This window comes from Felis catus, chromosome D1, assembly GCF_018350175.1.
Source record: "Felis catus isolate Fca126 chromosome D1, F.catus_Fca126_mat1.0, whole genome shotgun sequence".
Lineage (NCBI taxonomy): Eukaryota > Metazoa > Chordata > Mammalia > Carnivora > Felidae > Felis > Felis catus.
The window spans coordinates 13,883,016-13,906,187 of NC_058377.1; the positions used below are offsets into that span (position 1 = coordinate 13,883,016).

At 44.0% G+C, this 23,172-nt stretch overlaps 1 long non-coding RNA gene across 1 annotated transcript in view; it reads right to left on the bottom strand.

Annotated features, from left to right (window-relative positions):
• Positions 1-23,172, bottom strand: part of LOC111556568 — a 343,041-nt gene that overhangs the window by 17,048 nt on the left and 302,821 nt on the right. The window contains exon 8 of the long non-coding RNA XR_002736076.2: positions 13,349-13,584. This is a non-coding gene — a long non-coding RNA (uncharacterized LOC111556568). The remainder of the gene's footprint in view (positions 1-13,348; positions 13,585-23,172) is intronic.

Here is a 23,172-nt window from a genome sequence, read left to right on the forward strand (position 1 = left end):
AAAAACCATCATGAAGTTACAGAATTGCAAGTGGTGGAAGGATTACCTGGTCTCATCGTTGAATTCCCTTTATAACAACTGTGCCAAATGTTCTGCTGATCATTTCCTGTAATAAGGAACTCGCTACTTCTTAGGCTGCCTGTTCCACTTTTAAGCATGTCTAATTGATATAAAATCCTTTCTTATATTTGTCTTAGATATTACTCCTGGGCAATACGGAACACAGAAATAAATTGGCCAATTCCTGTTCCCCTGGGAGTGGTCGTCAAAGATTTGAAGAGAGCCATCATGTCACCCTCTATTTTCTATGCTTAAGGGCATGCAAATCAATTTTTTTTTCCTATTATTTCTGGGCTAGCGACTGTCACATTCATTTTCGCCTGGACACACCCTGGATGCTGATGACCATAGGGGTGCCTTGGCTGAGCCCACCTTCTGCCTCTTGGCCTTTCTGCCTGAGGCTCTGATCCCCTTGGACCTGACCATAGCCTCTTTTTCTCCAGTTTATCTTCTTTCGGGTTTAATCTGAATGCCACTGTCAGACTAACCATACTAAAACATGATTTTTTACAGGTCACTTCCCCTTATCGGAGAAACCACAGTGGTTCTCCATTTACTGTGAGATGAAGTCCAAATCTGGCATTGACCACCCACCCAAATGATGGCATTTCAGTATGTCTCCAAGCTTATCTTTGTTCTGAATATTCCCCTCCAACCAGGTCCCCTCATTCACTTTTTCATTTGTTCATCTATTTATCCATTAAAGAAACAATTATTGAATGTCAACGATATGGCAGGCACCATGACAGGTTAGGAGAATACAACTATGATAGAGACATGGCCCTTGATAGGAAGGAGTTCACAGTCTGGGGAGGAAGAAAACGAAGTATGTGCATAAACAACTCATGTTATCAAATACAGCCAAAAAAATCACTACCAAAAATGTGTACTGGTAACAGGGGAGGGCGTGATCCACCCTCCTTGGAGTGGTTAGAAAGAACCTGAGCAGATGCCCAAGTTGAGACTGTAAGCGTAAGCAGAAGTGTGGATGGTTAATAAGGAAAGCCAGGAGTATTACGGATAGAAGACATGGCATCTGAAAGGCCATATTCTAGAAACTCCAAGTTGTCTAACATTGTAATAGTGTGGAGATGGGGAAAAGGTGGGAGGAAGCAGTACATTTTTAACAACCAGTTCTTTGGGGGAAGAAGGAATCTTTTTTTTTTTTTTTTTGTAGCATTTGCCTGTTTCTATGTTGCAAATACTCCCATCGTGGCTGATTTCAAAGTATCATATGTGACATCACCAAACACAGAGCTGGGGGAACAATTGTGTTGACCTGGCTACCACATGCCTATAGGAGATAGACAAGGACAAAATCAGGAATGGCTTTTATATGTTAAAGAATCAGGATTTTTGTCCTGTGGGGTGACAAGGAGGAGGCACTGAAAGGTTTTAGCCTCCTCTTTCTTCTCCTTTCTTTATTATACTGATGAGGACGTCTGATATAATGTTTAATAGGAGTGCTGAGAGCAGACATCCTGGTCTGTTTCCTGTTCTCTTGTTCTAGGTTTTTCATAGTTGCCTTTTATCGGTTTGAAGCAGTTCCCTTTTGTTCCTAGTTTGCTGAGAGTTTTTATCGTGAACAAATGCTGGGTTTTGTCAAATAATTTTTCTCTGTAAATAAACAGGATGAAATGTTTTTCTTCTTTCATCTGCTGAACGGTAAATTACACTGATTAATTTGTGAATGCTGGACCAAACTTGTATCCTGCAATAACATCCACTTGGTCAGATGTATTATCCTTTTTATACATTCAGGATCAATTTGCTATTCTCCTATTAAGAAGTTTTATAACAATGTTCATGGGAGGATATGGGTCCGTAGTTTTCATCTCTTGTAATGTTTTTTTCTGGTTTTGGTATCAGGGAAATGCTGACCTTATAAAACTATTTGGGGAGTGTCCTCTCTTGCTTTCTGGAAGAGTTTGTGTAGAAATGGTATTTTTATTATTATTATTAATTATTCTTTCTTAAATGTTTAGTAGAATTCACCAGTGAAACCATCTGGGCCTGGAGTTTTCTTCACTGGGATTTTTATAAACACAATTGTACTTTCTTAATAAATGTAGAGCTATTTAGATGATCTATTCTTAAGTGGACTTGGTGAAATTTATGTATTTCTTGCAATGTGTCAGTTTCTTCTGTTTTCAAATTTATTGGCATAATGTAGTTCGAATATCCCTTTATTATCTTTTTAATGCCTGTAGGATCTGCATGCTGTTTCTTCTTTCATTGGTGATACTGTTCATTTGTATCTTTTGTTCTTGATCAGGTCTGGCTAGAAGCTAATTAATTTTATTGATCTTTTCGAAGAATCATCTTTTGATTGTTTTCTCTTGATAGCTTTTTCGGTTTTATTTTATTTTTTTTTTAATTTTTTTTTTCAACGTTTATTTATTTTGGGGACAGAGAAAGACAGAGCATGAACGGGCGAGGGGCAGAGAGAGAGGGAGACACAGAATCGGAAACAGGCTCCAGGCTCTGAGCCATCAGCCCAGAGCCTGACGCGGGGCTCGAACTCACGGACCGCGAGATCGTGACCTGGCTGAAGTCGGACGCTTAACCGACTGCGCCACCCAGGCGCCCCGCTTTTTCGGTTTTAAATTTTGTTTATTTCTGCCCTTGTCATTATTATTCCCTTTCTTCTGTTCGCTTTCTTCAATTTTATCTCCTATTTTTGGCTTCTTAAAGTGAAAATTCAGACAATTCCACCTTTTTTTGTATCGTCTAATAGAAATACGTAATGCTGTAAATTCCTCTTGAAGCACTTGCTTTATTTGCATTCCACAAGTTATGTTGTAATTTTTTTCTAAGTTTTATTTATTTTTCTTGAAATAGAGAGTGAGCATGAACAGGGGAGAGGCAGAGAGAGAAAGGGAGAGAGAGAATCCCAAGCAGGCTCCGTGCTTAACGGACTGAGCCACCCAGGTGCCCCAAATTTTCATTATTATTAAACAAAAAACGGCTACAGATTTTCCTTGTGACTTCCTCTTTAGTCCATCAGGTATTTAGAAGTGTGTTGTATAATTTTCTAGTATTTGAGGGGGCACCTGGGTGGCTCAGTCGGTTAAGCATCCAAGTCTTGATTTTGGCTCAGGTTATGATCTCACAGCTTGTTAGTTCGAGTTCCCGAGTCTGGCTCTGTGCTGACTGGAGCCCGCTTCGCATTCTGTGTCTCCCTCTTTCTGCCCCTCTCCCACTCATGCTCTTTCTCTCTCTGTCTCTCTGTCTCTCTCTCAAAAATAAACAAACATTAAAAAACTAATTTTCTAGAATTTGGGGATTTTCGGCCTTCTGTCACTGTTTTGTTTTAATTCCATCGTGGTCAGAAAACACACTTTTGATTTTAATTCATTCTTATTATTTTTATGGTCCTTTTTTTGATGACCATTTCATGTTCACTTGTAAAACATGCGTGTTCTGTTGTTCTTGTATAAATGTCAATTAGGCTATGCTGGCTAATAATGCTGTTGAGGACATCTATCCTCACTGATTTTCTGTCTATCTGTTCTATTAATTAATGAGAGAAGTGTTAAAGTCTTTGACTATAATTATGGATTTCTCTCTTTTCCCTTTCAGTTCTGTCAGTTTTTGCCTCATGTATTTTGAAATATATTATTAGGTGCATAACCATTTGGAAGTGTTACACCTTCTTGAAATTGGACTCCCTCATCATTATGAAACATCTCTTTTTGATCCCTATAGCGTCCTCTGTTCTGAGGTCCACTTTGTTGTTAGGAGAGCTGCTCCAGCTTTCTTATGATAATTGCTTTCACCATACATTATTTTTCTATTCTTGAATTTTAACGTACACGTGTCTTACGGTATTTCTATTTTTACTTTTTTGAACTTATCTGTGTGTTTATACTTAAGTTGGGTTTCTTATAAACAGCGTATAATTTGATCATGCTTTATTATCCAGCCTTACAATCTTTGACTTTTAATTGGAATTTTTTTCCTATAGGTTTTCTGTAGTTTTTTTTCTTTCTTTTTTTGAAGTATAATCAACATACAGTGTCGTATTAGTTTCACGTGTAGAATATAGTGATGTGACAGTTCTGTGCATTACTCAGCGGACATCATGGTAAGCGTGCTCTTAATCCCCATCACCTGTTTCACCCATCCCCCACCCACCTCCCTTCTGGAAACCACCAGTTTGTTTTCTGTAGTTAAGAGTTCAGTTTGTCTCTTTTTTTCTTTGTTCATCTGTTTTGTTTCTTAAGTTCCACATATGAATGAAATTGTATGTTTAAACCATTTATTTTTAATATATTTATTTATATGGTTTAAGTTCACCCTATTGCCTTTTGTTTTCAATGTGTTCCATCTCTTTTTTGTTATTTCTTCCACCAGTTGAACCTTTCTTAAAGTTTTAATTTTTGTTTCAGTACTTTAAAAAAAATTTTTTTTAATATTTATATATTTTTGAGTGAGACAGAGACAGAGACAGAGCAGGGGAAGGGCAGAGAGAGAGGGAGAAACAGAATGCAAAGTAGGCTCCAGGTTCTGAGCTGTCAGCACAGAGCCTGAAGTAGGGCTTGAACCCATGGGCCATGAGATCATGACCTAAGGCAAAGCTGGACATTTAACCGACTGAGCCACCCAGGTGCCCCATTGGTTCAGTGATTTTAATGGTTCCCTTTTTATCTCCTGTAGTGGAGTAGGTATTAGCTGTATTTGTCTTATTTTTCATGTTTGCATCATGGTTTCCAGCACACATCTTCAGCTTATCACCATCTACCTACAGTGCTGTGACATGTAAGTCACAGTGCTATTTCACATGTAAGTAATGATCTTGAATCTTGAGCTCTTAGACAAGAATCTTGTTTCTCTCCTCCTATTCTTTGTGCTTTTGTTGTTACATATTTTACTTTGACATGTTATAAATCTCAAAATAAACTATTATTTTCTGTAAATAACCAATAATCTTTAAAATAAATTAAATGAGGGGCGCCTGGGTGGCACAGTCGGTTAAGCGTCCGACTTCAGCCAGGTCACGATCTCGCGGTCCGTGAGTTCGAGCCCCGCGTCGGGCTCTGGGCTGATGGCTCGGAGCCTGGAGCCTGTTTCCGATTCTGTGTCTCCCTCTCTCTCTGCCCCTCGCCCGTTCATGCTCTGTCTCTCTCTGTCCCAAAAATAAATAAACGTTGAAAAAAAATAATAAAATAAATTAAATGAGTACAAAAATCTTTTATACTTACCTCCATATTTGCTATTTCCAGCACTCTCTACTTCTTTAGGTGAGTCTGTTTCTGTCTGCTGTCATTTTTCTTTTGGGTCTGTTTCCCTTGACTCATTTTCCTCCTTTCATTTATGGGCTACGTGCTCACGTTTCTTCTCACGTCTACCAGTTTTTAACTGGAAATGGCGAATTGTACATTGCTGGGTGCTAGATTTTGTTACATTCCTTTAAAAATATTGGTCTTGGGGCACCTGGATGGCTCCGTGGGTTGAGCACCTGACTTTTGATTTCAGCTCAGGTGGTGATCGCAGGGTTCTCACTCCCTCTCTCTCTGCCCCTCCCCCACTCACGTACACACACATGCACTCTCTCCTAAATAAATGAATAAACAAATATTGACCTTTATTTTGGCAGGCAATAAAGTTACTTGTGAATCAGTTTGATCTCTTCAAGACTTGTTTTTTGAGATTCTTAAAGACCAGATCTAGAGGAAACTCCTATAGACTCAGTTTATCCACCTAGTAAAACATGACCCTTTTCAGTGTCTCTACTATATTTTTTGTGTCCACAACAAAGTCTCTCCATTCTGACGGGTTGGCACTCTGATGGCGCCTGGCCTCGTACAAGCTCTGTAAGTTGTCCTTGACTTCCAGTCCTCAGGAAGTGCTCTTTCCCCAGGAGGTGTCCTTTTTCCAGTCTTGTAGAATTTCACCCTGTACACGTGAGGGGTGGTTTGCAGCTAACAACCCCAAGGAATTCCTGGGCTGATTTCTGGAGCTCTTTCCCTGCATGGCTTTCTCTCTCTGGTGCTCAGCCCCACAAACTCTTGCCACCCCAATTTCACCAGACTCTGATGAAATCAGCGAGGCTATCAGGCTGTTTTGACTCTCCTCCCCACTGCCCAGAAACTGCTTCAGCACAGAAGGCCAGGGTGATCGTAGGGTCCTCTTGTTTTGTTCTTGTTCCCTCAGGGACCTCTTGCTCAAGGTCAGGGAAATGCTTCACCTATCTGGTCCAGTCCCAGGTGCTGACCCTGGGAAGCCAAGTCTGGACTCTCTTACTCCTTCATAGCCACAGTGGAAGTTACTAGATTGCAGGTTCATATTTCACTTCCCTAGGTGTACTGCCCAGTTAATTTCAATCTACACTCCCCTAGGAATGTGAAAAGTTCCTTCATCCCTCACCGCTTATTTTTGTAAATTGAGTAGATGTCAAGTAACATCTGACTTTTTAAAGTTTGTATTTCCTCATTACTAGTGAGGATAAGCACCTTTGCTTTTATGTGTTTTTTGAATATAAATCTCCCTTCTTTATATGCTTTGACAATGGTGACCATATATCCTTGCTTACCTGAGACAGTCCCAGGCTTTATTATAGGGTACATAAACAGCATTACGTGGAGAATATTTATTGTGCTTCCTGATATTTAGATTTAATTGTACTTTTCATTGTTTTGTCCTTCCCCAGACTTTCCTGCTTTCTCCTGCTTTTCATTTGATTGATTGCATTTCTTTTTAATTTCCTTCTTATATGCATTCTATTTCTCTTTTTTACATGAGTGTGGTTAGCTTTAAATTTTTAACATACCTGCTGACTTGAAAAATCTAAAGTTAATCAATATTTCTACATTTTCCTGAACAAAACAGGAAAGTTTAATCATTTTAGCTCCCAACTATTATGCCCCAACTGTTTTACTTGATATTGTATATTTACTTGATATATATATTTACTTGATATTATAGTCCACTATTTTACTCTCCACCTTGTTTGTATAAACCCCAAATCAGGTACTTTCGTTATTGTTATTTTATATAATCTGTTTCTGCATCTTTACCCACATATTCACCCCTTCATTTATCCACCATCACTTTTTGTGTCTTACTTTCTCCTTCCGGTTTCAATTCCCCTCTATAATTTTTCTCTCAGGAGGGTTCTGTGGGTTACAAAATCTTTTAATTTCTACCTTTCTGGATATATCTTTATTTTTCCTTCACTTCTGAACAGTAGTTCGGATCAGGATGGAGTTTGGCACTGGCCATGACTTTCCTTCCTTTAATCTTTCAAACACCTTCCATCACCTTCCGGCTGAAATACTGCTGTTGTGAAGTCGGCTGCCCAAATAACCTGCTTCTCTGTAGTAAAGTCTCTTCTCTTTGACGTCTGCATTCAGCACTTTCACTGTGAAGTGTTTAGTGATGGACTTATTTTTAATTATTCTGCTTGACCATGATACCTTTTTAATGCAATTAATCAAGTTCGTCATCAGTTCTGGACAACTTTTGTCTTTTCATTCTGTCAGTACTTTCCTTCTGGAATGCCTACTAGGCATTTGCTGTGGGTTTATCCTTCCAGCCCCTCTACATTTTTCATATTTTTATCTTTTCCTCACATCATATTCTGATTAAAGTCTCCCAGGGGCGCCTGGGTAGCTCAGTCGGTTAAGCGTCCAGCTTCAGCTCGGGTCACGATCTCACAGTGTGAGTTGGAACCCCGCGTCAGACTCTGTGCTGACAGTTCAGAGCCTGGAGCCTGCTTTGGATTCTGTGTCTCCTTCTCTCTTTGCTCCTCCCCTGCTCACACTCTGTCTCTCTCTCAGAAATAAATAAACATTGAATGCAAAATAAATAAATAAATAAATAAATAAATAAATAAATAAATAACGTCTCCTGATCCATTTTCCAATTCACCTATTGTCTTTTCTCCTATTTCCAACACATTTCCATTGAGCTTTTCCTCACAAAGGCTTTATTTCCCATTTCTATGTGGTTCGTGCAAAAACCTGCATGTTCTGTTGTTCATCGTGCTTTATGTGTGTATTAGAACTTCTACTACCTTTAAAGTTTTTTTATTCATTTTAAACAGACTTATTGTACATTATCTTCCAGACTGCTTGTCTATTATGTCAAGTTTCTGATGCCCAAATTGGCCTATTGGTGGTGTTTGCTGATTCCCACTCATAGCAGACCATATCCCCGTGTTTTCCTCTGAATACCCTAGTTTTTATCTTCCCCTTTTATGTTTTCCTTTTTTTTCCCTTGAGAGTTTACTTGTGCATTTATATGATTCTTTTAAAATATGAAACATATAAGGGAAGGGCGCCTGGGTGTCTTAGTTGGCTAAGCGTCCGACTTTGGCTCAGGTCATGATCTCGTGCTTCATGGATTTGAGTCCCGCCTCAGGCTCTGTGTTGACAGCTCAGAACCTGGAGCCTGCTTCAGATTCTGTCTCCATCTCTCTCCCTTTCTCTGCTCACTCTCTCTCCCTCTCTCTCTCAAATATAAATAAACACTAAAAAAAATTTAAATATGAGACATTTATAGCTGCTTGTAGTGGAAAGATTTTTGGGTTATAATGATTTACCATCTTGCCAAGACCTCGAGTGTCAACTCTTCTTTCTTAATGATGGTGCTTCCCAACACACAGGTAAGATGAGAGCAAAGAGTGCTATATTGTCTTAACTGGGTCATTTCTATCTTTGCAAACTTCAACTTGGTGGCAACTATCTCCATTGACCACTGATTCTATTTTTAGCAAAGTAGTTCTAGTTGCGGGAATCAAAATCAAACACACAAAATTTGAAACAAAAGTGCTTAACCTCAGGAGGTGGTGGGCTTTATTCCAAGGACATGGGGACATCTTAAGGACATTGAGGAGAAAGAGCAGCTGAGCCTCAGGGTGGACTGGAATGCTGTCAAGTGCCCAGGCAAGACTCCCTCTGATGTCTGGCCTCACCTCTCTCTATATCTGCATTATTCTTCTCTACCTTCTTTTAGATTGGCTTTTCCTGCTTCACAGGCACATGGCTAAACATGGCTATAAGTTTACTGACACCCCAGTGCACCCGTTCACTATTTCTCTGTTCACAGAACTAGCTCAGACTAAAACTAGTCTCTTGGTCCTTCTTTCTCAACTCCTGGAGGAGACAATCAGATTGTCCCTGTCCGACCGTGAATGTATGTTGGTCCTCTCACCTGTGGATAAGGAATCAGGACCATAAAATGTAAAGACAGTTTCTGGACCTACACCAGAAGGTCAAAGAAAAGCATGGCCATGGATTGGGAAGACACCCCCAAAGATAGGTACCATATCTCTAAGCAGAAGTATTATTTTTTTGCATAATTTCTTACAAAGTGACCTGGACACACAGATATAACAACAATTAAGAGAGCTGGAAAGACGTCTCAGCAGATACACGAGGCTCAAACTATATTGAGGCATTTCCCATGACAGGAAGAGTAATGATCTAGAAACAGAAATGGGGAAGTAGCAGAAAGTTGACCCTCACCCTCCCTTGTCTAGATGATACAGGGTGAGTGCAGAACGAGAGTCCTCCATTGAAAGAACTGCAAAGAAGGCCATGATCTCGGAGGAATCAGGTTTTTATAAGAGCCAGAAGATCGAGCATTGGTGACGAAGTTGAAGATACAGGATTTTTTTTTTTTTTTAAATAATGCGGTAGATGTGGATGGGTTACAGGTAAAAGGACTGGGGGAAAGTTCAATAGTGGGGGAGCAGATGGCAGGTAAAGGTGGGAGGTGCAGGGCTGTGTGAGGAGAATCCACAGGTGCCCATGAGCTGAGACTGAGTGGAGAGGCAGGGACAGGCCCTCCAGTGAGGGCTGCCTGCTCACCAGATCTGGTCATGGTGTTCTGGGCTCATTGGGCTTCATTGCCTTTGAATATTTCTTTGAGTATTCTCTTTTTCCTGTTCTGATTTTATCGGCCTATCCTGTTCATTCCCATCTCTCATCAGGCCTTCCAGGAGCACTGAAATCTGCCTTCCTGCCTACCGTGGCCCCTCTGGTCTACACCATTCATTTGGGATCATCTGTGGACCATCTTGTAGTATTGTCCCAAGTTGCTAAGCATCTCCTACGTCATCATTTGACCACCCATGGTTTTCGTTTTGTTTCACCAGTGAGACTGGCAGCTTCATGAAGGAGGAAGATGTTCTGCACTTCTTTGTGCTTAGTGCAGCACAGTGGACAGTGACCCACACATAGCAGGTGTTGAACATGCATTTATACAGACTACCGGGATTCTTATGACCTTTAGCACACCACTCTGGAATGTTCAGTTTACCTAATGGGAAAGCATAGATAACAACATTCACTCTCCATTTGCCTATTTTGTCTCTCGGTAGATACGTCTTGAACACCTACTCTGTGTAAGGATGAATTTGTGGAGTGAAAGCTTATTAACAGGATCACTAAAAGCATCAAATAAGATAATGGACATAAAAAATGCCGTGAAAAGCAGGAAGCACTTAGGAACAGCGTTATTTAAACATTCACATTTAGACATTGGAACATTAATCAAATGATTTTATAAGCTCCCTCCTGAGTTCCCATAGCACTCTGACTATACAGTACCTATATTATAGCACTTATCACATTGTATTGTAGTTATTTGTGTATGTTTCCATTTCTGCCCCAGACTGAGTTTCAACATTGAGTCCCCGGCACTTAGCACGGTGCCTGCCACATAATAGGTCCCAGTAAATATTTTAAATAAATTAATGAATAAAAGAGAATCAGCATCCTAGCATTCTCAGCCTATAAAAATATGTTCAGACAATAAGCACACAGACAAGAATTCTGTCCTAAGATTCTTGTGGAGAGAGAGTTACAAATGGAAGTGGGGAAAAAAAAAAGTATAGATTTTGCCCGGAAGGAGCTTATAAATGGAATGGAGAAGCAGAGCACATGCATATGAAAATGCCTGAAGATGATTTATCAAATTACCTAAATGCAGTTGTATTTTTAAACTATGACACAGGCATTGATGGATTTCAGAAGAACGGTAAAAAGCAGGAGGGGTTAATCAAGAGGAGCTTTTTGGAGAAGCAGGGCATTATATGGAGGCATTGGCAATATAAACAAAATTCTATCTGTCACTTTGGATGGAGGGGGTGAGCAGACACCATTTGCAAGGGCATTTGAAAGTTCTGGAGCCACAGCGCTCGTGGGAGAGGTTTCCTCTGCGGGACGCACGCACGCACGCACGCACGCGTGCATCCCTGTGGCTGCAGGGGTGGAGTAATGGACTTGAAGTGCTTCCCCTCCCTGGAAGGGAGTCCTCTCTCCTCAAGTGCTTCTTTCTTTGCTTTCACGTCGACTCTTTGAAGGTAGCAGCTTCGCAGCTCTCAAGAGCTCTCTCCCAGGATTGGGTCTGCACTGCAAGTGCCCCCATTTCCAGGATGTAACACGGAACCCATTCAATGATGATTCTTTGTTCCAGTGCCTTTGATCATCTTAGGAACAGGAAATTTGAGCAGGTTGGCCGAGGGCAGAGCCAGGGTGACAACTGTTTATGTTTCTCAGGGCTGGCCATGGGAAAGCACAGCCCCCTGCTATTGGGGGTGATGGTGTGGGGTGAGGTGAACAGGCGACTCACTGCCCAGTGCACAGCCCGCCCGTCCCCCAACAACATCCAGAGATGTGGCCTCCGAGCTCACCCTACAACAGGTATCCTGTGCTCATCGATTCAACAAATGTTTATTGTACTACTACGACATGCTAGCTATTATTCTAGGTGCTGGGAATAGAGTTGCCAACAAGAGAAAAAAGTTTCCTAGTTTCACGGAGATTATATTAAAGTGAGAGAAAAAGAAAATCAGCAAGTTAATTTTATACAGGATAATGTATAGATGCTATTAAGGAGTAAACAGTGATGTCCTAGAGAGGGTGCAGGGAAGATCTCCCTGAAGTTGCAATATTTGAGCCAACAGCTGAAGAATAATGAGAAGCCAGCCATGGAAAGTAGTAAGGAAAGGGTTTTCCAGGCAGAGAGACAAGTACAACATGCTGAGGCGGGCACAAAACCGGAAACTCCAAGGTATGTGCAGGTGCTTGCAACTCACCACATATGTATGTATCCACACCCACACCACATATACTTGTATCCACACACACATACTGGCCTGTGCGTAAGGAGTAAGAACATCGGGGAGAATCAAGCCAAAAGCCAGCAAAGGCCAGACCTGCAGGCTGACTAACGTATGGCAGTATGCTGGGATTAGATTCTGAGTACAATGGGAAGCCATTGAACCACTCATGGCCCCCTGAGGAAAAGCTTCGTATCTGGCCTGGGTCGTGGGAGGTGGCAGCTGCCATGCCAAGTCTTGGGTGGGGGGGTGAACCCTCCCGTATGACCCCAAACCTTTCGACTCTCCTGAAACCTGGACCTTGCCATGGGGAGAGATCGTCCACCATCCCCAAAGGCTGCTTTAAGATACATCAAGCTGGAAAGCCCATAATGTTTTCCTATCTGCAGGATGTTTCAGGTAAAGTATCCTGGCGGTGGGGGGGGGGGGGCAGGGGAAGAGGACACACCAAGTGCTTGCTCTTAATTTATGGGAGCCAGGTGGCTCACCTTGGGGCCAGGGAAGACAGGTGCAGGGCAGGGGTGGGCCAGCTCTGTGTGAGGGGTGAAGGGGATGGGCCCTGGTAATCCAATATCCTCTTGGAGCCACTCAGCGCTCCAATCCAAATCCATCACTGCAAATGAACCAGGTGACAGGATTAAATATCCCCTAATTGCAGTCCCCCGGGAGGGGCTGTGCCAGCTGTCTCTTCCACATGCCTAGCCCAGCAGATGGGAGATCAGATACCGAGGGGTCACTTTTGAGAGCCCAGAAGGCAGCCTGGGTCCCGGCCACCTGGGCCAAGTGGAAGGAGGAACAGAGGGCACACTGGGGTGCTCTAATGGGTCTGAAAAACAGAATACTGAGTACCGCCTGGGCCCTAAGCTTCTTTGTAGTAAGGTCTCCACTACTCGCTGCTGCCACTTCCTTGTCCTCCTCATTCACCAGGACAGGATTTGAGCTTGTCCTCTGAGACTCACTGCTAGCAATAGCTCTCTGTTACTGAAAACCAGAAAACCCTAGGGGTATGTAGAAGTCTGCCCACGCTAGGTCCTACCTGGAGGCCAGCCTGCTCCTCACCGAACCCTAAGAGGCAAGGGTATCTTGTCCTTCCTCCCAGAACTCTCAGGAAAGACTCTCTACAGGTTTGCTGGGTTGTGTATTCTGGTAATCGGGGCTCCAGTGAAAGGGGGGTTCTCCAAATCCACTGAGGACCAAGCAAGAAGAAATGGAACTTACGTTTAGGCTCAAGACATGGACTTGAGTGCGAAGTCAAAGCTCCTGGGCTGCAGAAGCTGTCTGGAGCCTCTCTGTTGGCTGGACTGAGAAAGCCCGTAGCAGAGGCGAGGTGGCTCCCGGCAGGCCCCCAGCCCTTCTCTTCGAAGACCTTTCCATTCGAGAAGCTCTGCTGCTGTCTCACCTCAAGGCTAGTCTCCCCCAAATCAGCTCCCATAAAAGAGTGCTGGGTAGTTAGTCTGTGGAAATAAAAGGCATTTTCATTTAGCTGAAATCATGATATTGCAAAATCAGCAGGAGCAGGTACATGCCAAGAATAGCTCTCCATCCAGGGAAGGCGAGACCACAAGGCAAAACGAAGGTTTGCACGTCAAACTTCACTGAGGCTTGGGCGAAAGGCAGAAATAGGCATTGAAAGGGCCACTCAGGGCCCACAGTGAGAGGGCTGCCTGAGGCTCTGGCAACCTTTGAAGCAACATGATTGTTGAGAATGACAAGACCTCAGCAGAAGGGCCGGGACTCAGGTCCATGCTCCTGGGTGAAGCCAGAGATCTCCTGGCTCATCAGCCCCAGCACTTAGGAGAGGGTCCGATGCCTGGTCCAGCCCTAATAGATCATCTCTCCTTTTTTTCATGTATTTGTTCATTCATTAACTCAACAAATGTACTTTTTTAAAAAAAAAAAAAGAATCTACTATTTTTTTAGAAATATGCCAAGGGCAAAAATGATTAATACTACTGCTGTCTTTGTCCTTAGGGATCATATGTCTGTTGACTGAGGGAAGTCAGTGCATTGCTCTGAGCTTGAACATCACCATCCATCAAATGGAAGTTGTAACACCCAGCCTAGGTCCTCTGTACGGTTGCTTAGAGGTGCATGTGAGATGACAGAGGGAAAAATGCTCTGGCAAAGCTCTTTTGCAGGAACCATAAAAGTGAGCAGTATTGGGAGTATGGCTTTAGCTCAGAGAACAATATGGCTAAGTCACCAGGGAGCTGACTTAAACCCTTTTCCCTTCTTCCTTGGCCTTCCTTATCCCCTTACTCAAGCTCTAAACAGAGACTTCATCTAAAGAGAACCATCCCATGCCAGATGATAGAAGGGACAATGGAATTTCCCGGTGGTCCTCTGGGCCCACGGACAGGAGACCTGCAGTCCAGGGTGCCAAGGAAACCAGGTTGTTTTGGAGTGAGTCAGAAGCAGACATGTAGGCTAAAAACAAGGGACTTGGCCCCTTTCTGCATCTCTGCAGTGGTCACGCACCAGCTGAGCCCAGCAGTTCCTGGCTGTGTCGCAATTTTAGGAAACCCACAAATCTGGAATCTCAACATAGCCCCCCAGCCCCTGCAAACTACTTGATGATTCCTGGTCATGGTGACTTCTGGCTAATAGTGTGCTATCATATAGACCAATGGGCCCAAATGTTGGAATTAGGACCTCAAAAATGATTCTGGTAACCAGAAAACTTGACAACCTCATATATAGACAGTCCACATGGGCCCATATCTTGTCTCTCTCTATATACAGATCATTTATATATAGTTCATATATAGAGATCTATATGATATATAGGTACATACACACACATATATTAGGACAGAGCACGGGACAGACATTTAATAAATGTTTGGTGACTGAGTAAATAAATTCATTGAAATATATTCAAATACATTCAAGGAAAGCGCAATGAGGGGCAAAGGTCAGACTTTTCTTTAGGATTGGAAGCTTTCTAGGAACCAGTTATATCTGATTATCTTTCTGGCTCTCTACTGTCAGGGTACAAAATTGAGAAGCCTAGAGTTGAGCTTTATGAGCTCTTTGTTAGGTTAGTTTTGAATAAATGGAGCTCTGCTCGCACTGCCATAAAATAGAACTTGGTGTAAGAATGGTCTATCTTGTTTCTTCTCTCACTGTATTTTATTCTTATTATTGTAGTATCAGTAATAACAATAATAGTAAATGCTCTTGCTTGCGTTTTCTCATTTTCTCATTAGGGATCTTATGAAAGAGATTGGGAATTATTATTCCCACTATACAAATAAAAAAAAAAAAAACCTCATGCATAAAGAGGTCATATATCTCACTTTCCCTACAATCAGCCAATTGGAAAACGGCAGCATCAGACTCCTGACTTGGAATCTGATGTTCTTCGTACCATTCCAAACTTCCAAAAACACCGCGGCAGATCTGAATCCAGTGACCTCCCACATATGTCATTCCAAATGTGAACACGGAATGACTGGAATCATTCACAAAGCACCAGGAAATATTCCTTTTCCAAAGAATCCCATTTTATAAAAGCTCTTCGTTTTATGTAGGATCATTAAGAGGTTGAGTAAGACAGATAACATAAAGAATCACTCCCTGCTAATGGAAATGCAGGCAAATCATCTCTGAAATGATAATGTAAGCTAATAGGAAAAAGGAATTTGTTTTAGAAGAATCCGGTATGTATGTGACTTTTCGGAAGTAAACCCGGCACTAGAAAGTCAGGTAAGTGTGTACCCTTATACACCAGACTTCGGCAGGAAACCCAGTCCTGAACTGAAAATAAATTCACAAATAAGCTGCTTCTCCTTTCCTTTCTCCCGGAGCTGGGTCCTTGTGTTGTCAGAACATTCCAGCATCCCAGCGACGACACTCAGTCAGACCATGGGCTCATGTATTTTCAACGAGGCAGCTTGAGCTGAAAGAAACTTTCAATGGAGTCCAACAAAATGAGCACAGCCTTAGGCTGGATCCAGATGATACCCAAGGAATGAAAAATGATGGCAATTTTCTGAATATTCCAAACTTGTGGATTGTGAAAGTGTCATTCACTTCACATACAAGCATAATGACTGAATATTTAGGCTGACCTATTACCCTAAATATTTTAAGCAATGCCTAAATTCATGACTTTCCTTAACTCCTGCTCATTTGGGGCAGAACTGATCAATTACTTCATCCTAAAGTCAATTTGATTAAATAGCCCATCAATTCAGTTTAACATCTGGCTGTTCCAATGAATGGGCTCACTGACAAAACAGACCAATAATCTTGAGGATGGGTCTTGGAACCAGTAGAGAGATAGGGTAGGAAGTAGAAGTCACCAGCTTCCCAATGTGGGGCCACTTGCTATAAAGCAAGAGCTGATACAGACATGAACAGAATAAAGGCACCCTTTACTCACTATGTGTTTCTGGGGCCCAGATAGATGGACAGTTCTTGTCCCTGGAGAACCTGGCTGCCTCGTGGAGCAACCTGGCTCCCCACCAGCACCCTCTCCTCCCCAGACCACAGGCATCCAGGTCCCTGTCAGCTCTAACAGGGGGTGGGGATTGGTCAGGCCATTCATTGGTTCTGAAGTTTCTACTACTTAAACCAATTTGTTAGGTGCTTCGTGATTTACAGCCACAGTGGAAAATGGGGCTGGGTATTGATTCTTGGCCTTTTCTATTGCAAATGGGCGTAATGTTTTATAGTATGTCAGAATAATAGCAGTGGGCACTCTATCAATGTCAAATGTTAAAAATGATCAGCTATTGTGATGTAGGAGATTAAATATGAAAGCTTGATGGGTATATAAAAGTGAAATGGCAATAATAAAGGGATTTTTATGTTCGGCTCATTGCTCTCTGGAATCCACCTGGGGAGCTATTAGAGCCAATTGTGCAGATCAGTGACATATCACCATGGGTTAAAGGACGGGACAGGTGCACCCCTTCCCAGGTGCTGTTCAGCCTGGCAAAGTGAAATGGGAGAACCCAAGTGGAGAGACCAGAGTTCATCTGGCCCTACCTTTGGGAGCCTGAGTGCAACTTCTAGGTTAACAAGGAAGGGAAGGTACAAGGTGACAGAGGCCAATCAGAAATGCCACAGGTCTTTATATCCCTCCAAACACTAAAGTCCGCCTAGAGAATTCTTCCTATTCTTTAGGGTCTCTGGAGGGATGGAAATCCCATGCTATACACCTAAAGAAACTTACAACCGGAAGAGATCTTGTAGGTCACCTGGAATAGTCAACCTTCTCTTTTAAAGCTCAAGGAACTGAGGCCCAGGGAAGTAAAGAGATATGCCCAAGGTCACACAACCATTGAGTGCTGAGGCTGGACCAAATCCAGCTCCAGGCTGGAAATGTCCTCACTGTAGATCAGCATTGCCCAATAAAAATATAATGAATGCCCTATATGTGGCTTTAAATATTCCAGTAGCCACATTTAAGGAGTAATAAGAGACAGGTGAGATTAATTTTAATATTTTCTATTCAACCTAACACAGGCAAATTAGTATCCTTTTAACATGTAATCAACATAAAAAGTGTTGAGGTAGTTTACATTCTTTGCGTCATGCTGAGGCTCTGGGTCCATTTTACAATGACAGCACATGTCAATCTGGAGTAGCCACATGTGCTTGTGCCTACCATGCTGTATTTGCAGCTCTACACTGAGATATATGAGGCCAGGGCAATGTACGCATATCCCCTGGAGAGGCAGGGAGGGCCTAGGCGAGGGCAGGCGTACTTTGAAAAGGCAAATAAATACAATACACTTGGAAACTTTTAAAAACCTGATTCATAAGCACAAGCTACATACAGATAGTAAACCTTGACAAAATCTTAGGACACCCTGAAGACAGACTGTCAGTCACGTTATGAGTCCTCTCAGGGAGGTATGGAAGGTGAATGAGAGTTTCCGGGCGTTATTAGGGGTCTGTGTTTGCCAAAAATGAGCATGAACTTATAGGCTAAGAAACATGCCAGCCCTTTGGGGCAGAGCAGTTTCTCAGATGACGTTGTTGCCACCACAATATAAGTTACCGAATGCGTTTCCTAAGAGAACGAAACTCAGTACCTATAGAGTCTCACGTGGAGGTGGAAGCCTGAGACTTTATGTAGGACGCCGGGGAACCCTCGAGGCATCCACGTGCCTGAGCCGTCCGTGTCCCTCTATCAAACACGCAGGGGAGCAGCAGCCTAGCCCCATGTGCAGGTTGGCCCATCTATGCCCTGGCACGTCCACTGGGGATGCCCAAGGGGTGGGGGGAAAGTCGTGGCTCCCAGCTTTAAGCTGGAGATCTGGCTAGCGGGGCCCTGGAGGTCACCCCCTGGCCAGCAGGTGGGGAGGCAGGAGCCGGGGGAGAGCGGAGATCAGGATGCCATGCGGCTTTGTGTTGCCATTACCAGGAGCAAGCCAAGCATATAACGCACATAAAGCCAGCCTGAGACCGAACAACAGGTCCCTTTCAGCCAGAGACAGCTTGTCACTCTGACAGCTATCAAGCCAATCAGAAGGGTAAATTAAGGCATCCTTTTTTTTCTTTCTTTTTTTTTTCCTCTTTTTTCTTTCTTTCTTTCTTTCTTTTTTTTTTTTTTTTTTCCTGAGGAGCAAGGGTTAGTTAAAATGCTGATCTCCAAGTGACAGGTTTCTGAGCTGAGAGTGAACTGTCACCGCCAGAGCCTCTCAGGAGGAGCATGTCAGGGAAAACCAGCAGGCTCCTTATAGACCTGCTTGCTCCCTAAGGGCATCCCGGCTCAAGTCACACAGTCTGATCTGCCTCCTGGGACCAGGAGGGTGAGAGCACCAGTCTGCACCAGCTCCCACTGCAGTGGGATCCAGGGATCAACTTTCCATTTTGGGGGAGAAACCCCTCCTTCTTGCCCTCACGGCAGCATTAATAATTAAGCGGGTGCTTTAATGATGTGGATGTCTCGTTACGGGAGCGACACCGAAATACGCACAGAGGCACACACACCCTCGCGTGTGCACATGTCTTCTGGAAACCAGACATCAAATCATTAAAAAAAAAAATTATCGTGAGCAAAAATTTTAAATAAAAACAAGGGATGTATGTGTGCTTAATTACAAGAGGACTTTATTAGCCGGTGCTAATTAAAGCATGTTATGGCGTCTGACGAATGTCTAAAATTACCCATTTTTGTAAATAGTTTTGATGCAAGTAATTTGTTTAAAGCTAGAACTTGGTGGAAAAGTTCAAGCAATTTTATTTTTGCCTGGGCAGCACATTATGCGATGTCAAGGGGGATAATTAACGATTAGTGGTTTAATGACAGCAGCACATTCATTATCCTGGTTCCAGCTGCTACCAGGACTTACATGCTGGGTACCCAAGCTTGCTCCACCCCCAGCTCCGTGAGAGCTGACAGTTGAACCCATTTCACAGATGGGCATCGCCAAGGCCCAATGCCTGCCCTCTGGTCTTCCCAAGATCCCAGAAGTGTCCTAAATGCACACTCCCTATGCCTCACGGACAAGGGGCATCTTCCAGTCGGCACTGTCTTCACAGACCCTGCCTCTTGTGGGTGTCCCAGGGCAGCGGACAGGCCCAATTGTGAGCTCCGTGGTTTGGTCCCCTCTCCCAGGAGCACCGAGCCCGACCCAGAGAGCAGTGGCTCCTTTCCAAAGCTAGGAAGGCCGTCGCCGATCCTTTCACTGGCCCTCGCCTGTTGGTTTCCTCACCTGTTCCAGTGCCTTCTCACCCCACCAGGGCAAAAGCAGAGCTAAGTCCTTATCCACACACAATCCAGGCCTTTCAGAAAAAGGAAGCCTCTACATTCAAGCCCAAATGAAATACATTGGCTGTGCGAGCAGGACCATATCCTCCCAGGACCGTCCTGTGCCTTGGTTTTTATGTCTCCCCAGAATGGTTCAGTGCCCTGCTCTGGACAGCAGGCTTTTTGTGGGAGGCAGGGAAATGGACTGATTGACCTCATGGGGCTCCGTTCAGTCTGTAAATCTGAGACAAGAAAGGGTCACTTCCTAGTCAATACAGACGCTTGCCTTTACTGTTCTTAACCCAGGCATACTTCTTGGAGGCAGGAAGGGAGACTCAGAAGAAGATCGCAACATACAGAACATTCTCTGTTTCGTCACCCGGCCCCACAGAGGAATCCCCCTCCTTCTTTCTCTCTGTTTTTTTTTTTTTTTTTCTTTTTTCTTAAACCAAAGTTTGAAGGCAAATCCACTGTGGGCTGAAGGAGGCACTTTAAACTTCACTTGCTTCCAAGTTTAAATGGGAAGACTTGACAGGTATGCTAATGCTCCTCTATTAAGTCTGCAGAAAATGACATTAAAGGTATTGGTTAAAGACACGGCTCAGTGTTTGAGCAATTTAATGAAGTGTTACACACAAGCTGACCTTGTAGAGGGAGAAGCTCGCGGCTCTCTCAGCGTTTCGGGAGGCCCTGGCCACTCTGTTTGACATCTGAGCTTAACACCAACCCCAGACTCATTACTGTCTGCGAGGTTCTGGGAACCGCCAAGGGGGAGACCGGCCTTTGCTTGTAAAGTCCAGTGACAGAAAGGAGAGGTAAAAATACAGGCTCCTGATCCTCAGCTGTGCGAGGCCAGAGGTGCCGGTTTGAATGACATGTTCAGTTTTCATAAACATGGGCAGTGGCCCCCTGGGGGAGCCAGACAGGAGAAAAGGAGGGGTTCTCGGAGTGGGCAGAGTGGACAGGGTCAGCCGAGTGTAAAGGCCAGAGCTTCTGGCTGGCATCTGATAGCCAGGTAAGCTGGCGGAGCTCTGAGGGGGGTCTCTGCCAGGACAGCGGGCAGCCCCACAGAGAGTCCAGGATGAGCTTGCCCGAGCCATCGGTGGCACTACAGAAAGGTGAACCCCTAGGAAGGTGGGGTCCCCAAGACCCCTAAAGCAACCTCACTCACTCACCAAATCATTAATTTGTTCATCAAACGGTATCAAGCCCCTGCTATATATCACTTCTCTCTCCAACCGCACCCCATTCGCTATGTTTCACCCATACTGGTCGGCCAATTCCTAGAACATTCGAAGCTCCTTCCCACCACAGGGCCTTTGCACACACTTTCCCCTCTGCCTGCAATGCTCTTCTGAGATTTTCATAAGGATAGCCATTTTAAGCCTTCCAAAATCAGTTTATCTATACTCTTATCAGAGAGACAGGTGCGCAGCTCATGGACAAGTGTAAGACCCACAGGTCTTGCTGGGTACACGACAGTGAATAATTGTTACATTGATGATACTTATAATCTTTTGCTTTTGAGTAGCTTGTTATGCCTGTCAAAGTTCTCTCATATGTTATCTCATTTGAGGTTTCTAGAACCTCCTAAGGCAGAAGGGAGGTCTGCTGGCTATACTTATGTAGAGGCAAGTAACCTGAGGCCAACAGAAGCTGCGAATGTCCAGAGAGACAGGGCTGGACCCACCCAACATTCAGGTCACCTGACTCCCAGAGAAGGGCTGTTTTCTGCAATGCGGTGCGTCCACATTTAAGGACCGGGTCTGGAATGCAGGTCTCAGAGCACCTCGGCTTGGAGATATGCAGAGGGTGAATGAGCAAGAGCATCAACCAGAGCAGTGTCTCTTGCGTCACACATGCACATTGCTGGCAGCTGGAGACATGCAGAAGGGAAGCCCTGCCTGCAGGAAGCCTTTACACCCGCGCTGAGCTAAGAACCATGTGTAGAGTCTTGGACAAGTCCCTGCTGATACTCTGTCCGTTCTCCCTGCTCCTTGTCCCCTTTGGTCTCTGCCAACAGCTGCCGCCTTCCACCCCTGTGTTAGCGGAGTTGGCTTATGCAGAAGAATTCTTTGGAGGAAGAGCCACAATCCAGGCCTTACAGGGGAGAAATTCATTGATCAATGAACATTTGCGGCGTCCCTCCTCTGTGTCCTCCCCTCTGTTCAGGCTCTAAAAATAATAATTGACATTATCGAGTTCCTGCTCATGCGGGTCTGTGCTCAGCCACTTACACGTGCTGTGTGCCTCCACTGTCACCACAGTGCTGTGAGAGGTACAGTCACATTCCCACCTTTCAGGCAAGGAAACCAGGGATCGAAGAGGTTAAATGATGGGTCTGAGATCACACGGTAAGGGTGGTTCAACCAGGCTGTGGACTTGGGGCTGCCTGACTCGGGGTCAGAGAGAGTCAGGGTCCGCAGAGTCCTGTGCACATTGTGGCGGGTGGGAATGATGGCCTTTGGGGGTGTGTAGGGAACGCACCAGCCAGGCAGCTGCACAGAGTGGTGTCGCTGACTCCAGAGACCAAGGGCTTCCCGTCACAAGATTCCATCTCCTCTGGCACTCCCTCCAGGGGAGCCCCTTGCAAAACAGCCAAAGGAGAGTATGGCAGACCTCATCTATTGCTGGGCTGTGTGGTGCAGACACAAGAGCATGGCCCCTTCAGAAAAGAAGGTTGGAGTAGTCACGGAGGGAGGGCTTCATGGAGAAAGCGGTTTGAGACGCCAGATCTCAGATGGGTGCTAATCACCCTACTTCACAAGCATCTAATGATAAAGTTATCACGGTCATTATTGTGAATCATTTCGTTGCAGGTCCCATCGTAGGTACATGACATTATTATCACATTTAATTCTTACAACAACCCTGTGAGGTAGGTAGATGAGCGAAGCCTGAAACTCTGCTCTTTCCTAAGCTGTTCTGATGCCATGTCCAATGTGATACAGCAAAGAGAATAAGGGCTTTGGGTCTAGCACACCCACATTTGAGTCTCATAGGACTGTTGTGTTGTGAAACTCCAGGAAGGGTCGGGGTTGCGAGAGTAGTCAGCAATAGGTACAATATACACGTGGAAGACACAAAACAAAAGTTAAGGCTAATGAGCAGTCTTGTGGTTGGATTGTTGAGCCTGGTAAAAAAAAAAAAAAAATGTTGACTTAATTATTCTCACTGGTAGCAGGTGAGATTTTCGAGGACTTAGGGCAGCGGCTGAACGAGCAGGCATTAGCTCCAAACACCTGGGTTCAAATCCTAGCTCCGCTGCCTGTAAGCTGTGTGACCTTGGGCAAGTTCAACCGCGTTACTTTGGTTGCCTCCTTTTGAAAATGAG